The sequence below is a fragment of the Rhea americana genome, unplaced genomic scaffold, assembly GCF_003343005.1.
Source record: "Rhea americana isolate MKP2758 unplaced genomic scaffold, rheAme1 scaffold_414, whole genome shotgun sequence".
NCBI classification, from domain to species: Eukaryota; Metazoa; Chordata; class Aves; order Rheiformes; family Rheidae; genus Rhea; species Rhea americana.
This window is the reverse complement of record NW_028186551.1, coordinates 35,739-44,113: the sequence shown is the minus strand read 5'-3', so window position 1 is coordinate 44,113 and position 8,375 is coordinate 35,739. Positions and strand designations below refer to the sequence as shown.

At 37.6% G+C, this 8,375-nt stretch overlaps 1 protein-coding gene and 1 long non-coding RNA gene across 2 annotated transcripts in view; both read right to left on the bottom strand.

Annotated features, from left to right (window-relative positions):
• Positions 1–293, bottom strand: part of ZC3H12B (zinc finger CCCH-type containing 12B) — a 30,241-nt gene extending 29,948 nt beyond the window's left edge. The window contains exon 1 of the mRNA XM_085314904.1: positions 270–293. The gene's annotated coding sequence lies outside the window, so the exon portion shown is untranslated. The remainder of the gene's footprint in view (positions 1–269) is intronic.
• Positions 294–720: 427 nt separating this feature from the next.
• LOC146590247 (uncharacterized) lies at positions 721–1,649 on the bottom strand. Its single transcript, XR_014897043.1, has 3 exons — positions 1,447–1,649; positions 945–1,025; positions 721–862 (listed from the first exon to the last, which is right to left on the bottom strand). It is a non-coding gene; the product is annotated as an uncharacterized LOC146590247 (long non-coding RNA).
• Between the last annotated feature and the right edge of the window lie 6,726 nt (positions 1,650–8,375).

Sequence of the window (8,375 nt, the reverse complement as noted above, 5' to 3'; positions counted from 1 at the left end):
GGCGGGGCCGCGCGTCTCTGAGTGTATTTCAGAGCCATTTTGGCAAAAAATAATGTATTTTAAGTTAATGCATTAACGTATGTTTCTAACTGTAACCAACCAACCCAATCCAACTCATTGTTTTTGAAACAATGGGGTAAGATTAGACAGGGCAGGTGGATGGTAGGCAATACTGGTGAAAATACTGTGTTCTCCCGGTTTTGCGGAAAAGGGGAAAGGAAGCTAAAATAAAGAACGTGACTAAATTCAAACAAAACATTCAGACCCACCTTTGGAACAGGCTGAGATTGTCACATGCAGGTACTTAAGCCTTCAGCTCTCTAGTATATCAGTGGACACTCATACACGGTTTATACTGAAGGACTAATAGAAAAATTCGTGAATGTTTCAGGCTTTAAAAAATAACATTTCAAGACTAAACAATCTTATGATCTCTCAGACCTAGCATTTGGTTGTCACCCAACAGTTCCAGTGTTGCTGATGACTGTGTCTCCAGCCTCCCGAAGCTTCCTGAGACACGTTACTTCACAACATCACCTTTCATTTAAAACATTAAGAAGTTCCTGACCCAACTAGCTGTAGGGAAAAACCTTGCAAATGTGCCTTAAAGGTTCAAAAACCAGATGAAATACAGAAAAAAATAATTTCTATTTTTAAAACACAGGAATCTGAAGCAAATTTCATAAATTAGGATGCACCCTTTTGACTTATCCATTTTCTCATTTTTCAGTTTAGCAACACTGCCACCCCTTCAATCCCATGAGAGCATGTACCTCTCCAGCAGCATGTTAGCCAGAATTCAGTCCTGCAGTATGTTTTACTGGGGGCTCTTTATCATTCTTCCATGCTGGTATCAAGGCTTCTGCAAAAGCAACAACAATTTCTAAAAACGCTATTTCTTCCATAAAATATACTGCGCACATTTTTTTAATGTCAATCCTTACCGTTTTCCCTGCCCTCATCTCTCCAAGTTTCCTCTGCCAGCTTGGGAACCTTATGAACTACTCAATGTCTAAGTTTAGCATCTGCAAAAAAAGAAATGACACAGGTTTGTTGCTTTCACTCACTGATATTTGCCTGGAAAGATGATTTAGATGTTCTGATGAAAAAAGCAGCTTGATGCAACAGCTGACAAAATTTACAATATTACTATATAGGCTCCTTCTGTTATATAAATGAGTTTGTTATGTTGTCGCATTTTAAAGAACTTTTAATGATTTGGCATATCATATTGTTCCTTATAATATGTGGTAAGTTCTCTGTAAATAAYAAAGAAGTGTCTACACTGAAGTAAAGATCAATATATTTTTATGAAAGTAATTTCTTATCAATTCAATAATTAAATGGTACTTTTAAAAGGAAATAATAAAGAAATTAAAAAGGAAAAAATATGCACAAATATGTTTAATCCAACACATGCCAAAAAAGAAAAGATGTAATGGTTACCTCCAGTATTGTAGAACTGATCACTGTAGAAAGGATGATCATTGAGAGGAAAAAAATCATTCTTGTGGCTGGAATTGTTCTGTACATAATTTCTTGTCACAATGAAGTAAGTCTGTGTGGACTGAAGTTAGACTGTTAAATGGAAACATCTTAAATGTAACAAAATCTAATCCTGTGCTCAGTAAAGCAGGGGAGTATTTTGGCATTGATCTCCATTCTGCCTAATGCCTAAAACTTGTTCTGAAATGTATCTGCCTATTAACTTTGGGGATAAAAGGATTAAATATGAACAAGGTTGACTTTTTCAGGGTCAGCTAAAGGATTTATTTCAATGGCAATTGTGTGCTTAAATCTTTTTGCTGCCTTTGAAGAATTTAATCTGTGTGCTGGGAAAAAATGGTAATTATTTGGATTCCACATATCAAAAATTTATAAATAGCAACAGATTAGATATTAAACACTAGTGCAGTGATTTCAGATGATATAAAGAGCTGTATACAAGGAAAAGTGAACCACAGACAGATTAAGACACTTGTCCAAAACCATGAAGCAAAAATTGAATGCAAACAGTTTGAATGTGCTTGAACAGCAAGTAGTAGCAGCAGAGCTGCAGAAACAATCCTGATGTCCAAACCTTTTGCCTCCACTCTACCCTTTTGACTTACTGATTCTTGACTTTGCATCTGTAAAGGGATTTTCATCTTTAGAGACACTAGGAATCTTGCAGTGTACATCTATCAGAATATGACAAATCTCTCCATAGTATAGCGTGCCCTTTTTCTACCTTATTACCTCATCTGATAGCAATGGTGAAAGTACACACTCCCTTCTTCCTCTGTCATTTTGTCTACCGGAAAGTTACACTGCAAAAATATTGAGAAATTTAGCAGCAGTAGCAGAAGCATTACATAAAGTATTATACTATTCAATGACGTGGAGAAAAAATGCCATCATGTTACCAAATACAGAGACAGCTGAGAGGATACAAACAACAATGCAGAATGCAAAATCTCAAAGGCAGCACAGGGAAGAGGGTACAGGGAGATGGACATCTTGATTCCACAACTGAGAGAAGAGTAGGGTAGGTTTCACAGCAGGCATTGATTTCCTGTGGATGCTGAACTTGTACTAGTTGCATGCTTCAGAAGACTGCTATTTGCCTGATTTTAAAACCTTCAGATAGCAATAGGAATCTACCTRCTGACATAAAATATGGTTTGGATCAAGCCTTCACTTCTTTTGGAAGCTTTTAAGTATAGTTTCTTCTCTTTTTATGCTGCACAGTTAATTATTTGTAGCTTTATACAAATGATGAGGTTAGCAGATTCCTTCCATCATCTTCTGTAACACCATCTATATTTTTAATTGCCTTATTATTATATGGGACCTAACAGACCTCACACCCAGCTGGTTCTTCACCCTCATGCATGCTGTGCACTAGTGGCTTCTGTGATCTTGTCTTTATATAAAGAGATGTGCACTGAATAAATAAACATGATCTATAGAAAAACATTTAAAATCTCATTTTTCTGGGGAAATGAAGAGGAGAGATGGATTTGCATAAAGCCTATGCTAATCCCAAGAGACTGTCTTAAAATGATCCAATAACATTGTGATGGGTGCAGTGTTAAAACAGAAACAGCACAAACAGGTAAGCGATCTGCATTCATTTTTAACAATGCAGGGAGGACTGCAAGATCCCATCCCAGAGATGAGAAGGACGGGTGATAGGAATTATTCCTCAGTTCTTATTTATAGATCATGAAAAGGTATTCCCAGACCTCTATAGCACACCATTAGTACCAGAGACTTCTCAAGGCAAACTCTGTGACTGCTTTGAAGTACACTACAGCTTGACTGGCTAATGAAATTAGGTAGATGTTCTCATCAATATTTTTTGTCTCATTTTTTTTTAACATAGAGAATTGCTAATAGCAAGGGCTCCCACTAGGAACTTCCAAGTATTTTATAACACTTTGTGAAGGGAGATTATCTCATTCAAAATAGAGTAAAATAACAAGCCAGAACATCTGCATTTTATTTTTCTGCCCTCCATCTTTTAGTTTATCCTGTAAAATTAGAAATTAAAAATATGATAAACATTGCTACTGTTGTCTGGAGATTCTCATCACTCCTGATTTATAGGGAGACTTTCCTTTGCTTCCTATTATTTCTTCACCCTGCCTGCTCTTACTCCCTCAGTGTCTTAGCAACAAGATTCACTGGCCCACTGTAGCTAACTTGTCTCCTACCCCCTCAAACCAATTAATTAATCTATTTAAATCATGCACCAAAGAAGCCTGCTCAGGCCTGAACATACAGCTCAGGGCTCAATCCTACTCTTCAATGTTTAAAGCAGCAAGAGCTTGCAATTGACTCATATGATAGCAGGATCAGATCTTGCATGTTCTAATTCATTTACAAAGGCTGTGTGATGATGAAGAGGATGATGATGCCTGTCATCATTTTCCTTTATCTTCTTTTTTCTTTAATTGAAGAAAATGACATGATGATGTCATAGAAAAAGTCCTTAAATAAGGATGAAAACAGCTATAATAGCTCTCTCATTCATAACTGCCGCCTATTAATTATTTCAGAAATAACTCTGCTGCAATGCCTGCAAAAGTACAATTGCAAAAATTTCATTTGTATAATACAAATAAATCCTCAAAAATATTATTTCGAAGATTCACAAAAAAATGTTTTTTAATAATAATTGAAAACTGCATTTTATTTTTAAATTTATTGTCTAGTGGAATTGACAGAAAAAGAAGGTAAATGTTCTGTGTAAGTCATCTGAGTTTTTAACTTCTATAACTATTGACTATTCATTCTAACTAACGGTATTTATCAACAATAATAACCTTTTGCTTGTGAGGGAAAGACTGACCACAACTGCCACTTGGTCAGGCACTTGCTGAACATTAACCACCTGTAATCATGATGTCCAGTGCTATCCTTTTCTTTTTTCTTTTTTCCTCTCTGTGTATTGTACCCAAATGTTATTTCTTGCCTCTTGCTTAGGTAAATTATATGGAGCGGGAACCAACTTTTGTCCTTGCATTTGTATCTATGCCAGGACAATTTTAAAGAGATCCTGCTCCATAAAGGGAGATCCTAGACACTGACATGAAAATCCATGACAGGGATGATCTTACTGTTTAGAGATACCACCTATCTGCAGTTCACATAGCCACAGGGCTGACAGCTCTGCTCTCATGAAATCCCTTTCTCAAAAATCAAATACCAATTTATCATCTAAGTGTAAAATTGTAATCAAAGTATCCACTATTAATCCTTGAGAGCACTTAGCTTTCTCCACATTCTGGAACAACCCACCTGCTCCACTGACTGGTCAAAAACAATCCATTTGGGGATTTATCTTCATTATAGGTAAGATAACAAGAGAGTGAAAGACAGGACATACAAAAGTCAATCCAGCTGTTTTCTCTAAGTATAATTATTTCACAGATCTCAGTGTAGGGCTGTTTACTCCACCAATTAGAGACTTCTCTGCCTGAAACTGAAAGCAAACCTAAGTCACAGCAGCTCAGCTCTGAAGCCAGTTTTCTGGCTTTTTATTTCTTCTGACTCCAGCGCTCTCATAGACAAGCCTTTGTACAGTCTATAAGTTGCCTGCAAAATGCAAAAAGGATAGAAAACTGGTAAAGGTGGTTCCCAGCACCTCAGGCCCATTACATTATACAAATCTTCCACATAAAACGCTGGGGACTGTTGCATGTAAAGAGTTTCCAAAGTCAATTTTTAGTTCAAGAATCAGCTATTTTAACTATTAACTGAACTACTGGAATCCAATTACCAACTATTGTAATAACGTATGCATTAGGTTCTGAGATTTATGTTGGCTTTATGACTTTATGCAAATTTATATTACTTTGCAACTGAATACAAATTTGTGGTCCCTGCTTCAAAGCGGCAGAAGGGACAATAGTAGTAAATAGAAGCAGCAGTAAAAGCACTTAGAGAAAAATAGACTTTTTGCAGAGACCACGCAAATAGCAAAGCACAGGCTGGAGAAGAACACAGGTAAAACAAAGAGAAAGGAATTATTCTGCCTATCCGTGCTTAATAAAAACTAATCCGTTTTGCTATTAGAAAACCTCAAGTTTTCTAATAACTGAGGTTCTGATATGAGAATATGTCTTCTTTCCAAAATCCCATTCATTAGGAGTTAAAAGCATTTAAAAGGATGACTAAAGCTATTATTATCAGGGAAAAGATGAGCAGGAGGCTGCTCATCCTGATGTCAACTTTGTGTGCTAAAGAGTTTTCATGACTGACCTGATATTCTGGATCATTGGTTTCCGCTGATCAGTGGAAACAGAAAAAAAGAGATGATCTCTCCCCATCTTTGGGGAAGAATTTCAGCTCCTCACACTACCTGGGATCAAGTCTGATCTGCATCACATCCATTGATCATTCAGCGTAATTTGTGTAAGAAAAAGTCCCACTGAGAAACATTTGCTACCTCAGTTACTAAAGGTTTACTTGAACTTCATTGTTAGGTAATCAGGGCAGTGTATAAAAGGTATATACCAGCATAAGCTCTTTGAAGACTGGTGTGGCATCAGAGTTCATAGAAAACTCCAGTGAAATTTTGTGTCTATTCTTCCTCCCTAACAAGAACTCAAGAGAAGGTAGAGGGGATGTCAGCCTGCCACATATCCCTCTACAGGACTAAATCTCTTTAATTACACTTTTGTTACTTTTTCTGTTTTGCTTTTCTCCTTTCCTTTTTGTATTTAGTTTCTCAGTAGGTTCCTTTGCTTTTCTTTGTTTCAGACCATGCATGTCAGTTCCATAGGTAGTGAGCAATAGCTCTTTTGTGGTTTTAGTTCCACCTCAGCTGAGCTCACAAGAGAAGAGTGTAGAATTCCTTATCCTGACACTTTATAAATGGCAAAATTCCTAGCAATATTTTACATAAAAATGCATCAGAAAATGAATGAGAACACAGCTCAGTTTCTTTGAAAGAAAATACTATGATTAGAAGCATTTGTGGATAAGTAGGAGTTACTCCTCTGAAGCCTTGGATTCCAAATTAGCCTTATTTTCAGATCTGCTTGCCTGCCCTCCTCCCAGCTGCCACTCCATTCTCAAGCCCCATCTCTTGTACAAATATATCCTCGTGGTTCCCTCCCTATTTCACTCTTATTAAGTCCTGATGAAGTCCTCTTTTGGGACACCTTCCTTCACTCTGCAGCCCTCTCAGGACTGCAGTCTCTAGTGGCTTGAGAACCATAGACCTAATGTAGACACTTAAATCCGTGCTCAAATATGAAAACTCAACCCGTCCTCAGGCCGATGGCCATGCCTGAGAAGTCACTAAGGAAAGTATCACAGAGCTGGTCAATTAATTGTTGTGGCAGACTGTATGCAGTCTGTGGGACAAGGGTAACTCAACCCTGACCTAGTCAAAACCCCTGCCTCAATGCAGGGATCTGCAGTATTTGGACTAGTGCTGAGACACCTTTGTCTAAGTAGTTCTTAAAAACCATACAGTAGTTCTTAAAAAATATGCAAAATAGCTATAATCAGATATTTTTTACTGATATATACCCTAACCTTTTTGTATTGCTCATTACATTGATTACTTTTAGACTTTTCTCTCAGCTGACCTAATGGATGATTTACTATGATGACCCTTTTAACAACTTCTACACACTGAATCACAGAAACACAGAATGGTTGAGGTTGAAAGGGATATTCAAAGATCATCTAGTCCTACCCCTCCTGCTCAAGCAGGTTTACCTGGAGCACGTTGCCCAGGACCCTGTTTAGGCAGCTTTTGAGTATCTCCAAAGATGGAGACTCCACAGCCTCGCTGGGTAACTTGTTCCAGTGTTCCAACACCCTCATAGTAAAAAAGTTTTTCCTGTTACTCAGATGGAACTTCCTGTGTTTCAGTTTATGCTGACTCTTATCCTATCACTGAAAGACTGTTATTATTATGAGTTACATCTATGCAATCCAGTTTGCTCAGGACTGGGGCCAGAGCACAAACCACTGACGGCTCACATCGTCTGTTTACTGCTCATATTCTAGTCTGCAAGATGTCCAGGCACAGATACTGAGATAGGAGGGTACTAGCTTGCCCTTTTGTCTGCAACTGTGTTGCATTTAATTCTGTGACTATTACGCTTCCCTTTAGTCTGCACCTGTGAATGCAACTGTGTCACATTTAATTCTGTGACCAACTCAAGCAAATCCAGCAAACAGTGTAAATATGGCCACACTGTCTTGCATTCTGTTGGGGTTTTTTTTTTGTGTTCCCCAAAACTTTATCATACTCATTGCTCTCCTCTGTATTCTCTTCCATTTTTGTTTTTCACATCCCCTTTAAAACCCCAGGCCAGATATTAGCAAGTTTCATCAGTGCTGAGTAGAGGTTGGTACATACACTTGATGCCTTCCATGTAACAGTTCTGTAATATATTCCATAATAATTGCCTTGTTTTCTTCAACCTCACACCATTGGCTCATAGAAGTGGTCCATTATATTCCCTAAGACTGGTCACTCAGGACAGATTGTACAATAAATTTTCTAAAGTGCTGAGATGTTACTTCTCTATTACTTAAAACACAGTTCTTAGAACACAACAGAAACTGAAGGAAAATAACTACCACCTGAGGAAGTGAGCCTCTTCATCAGTCTCTGTAAAATGCTCTGATATTCTTGGCTGGAATGTTCTTAGAAAGGTAAATGGTCATTTTTCTTAAGCTAGCAGTTTTGTTTGCACTGTTTTTCTTTTCCATAATTAAAAATGCAGTGGCAGATATCAGAAAGAAAATCCCAAAGAACAAAATGCGTCCCTTCTAAACTCCAGATACCATCACATCAGTCAGAACATCTGGTAGAAAACAGCATAGCTCTAACAGCAACAGCATGCTTTTGTGACAAAAAAAAA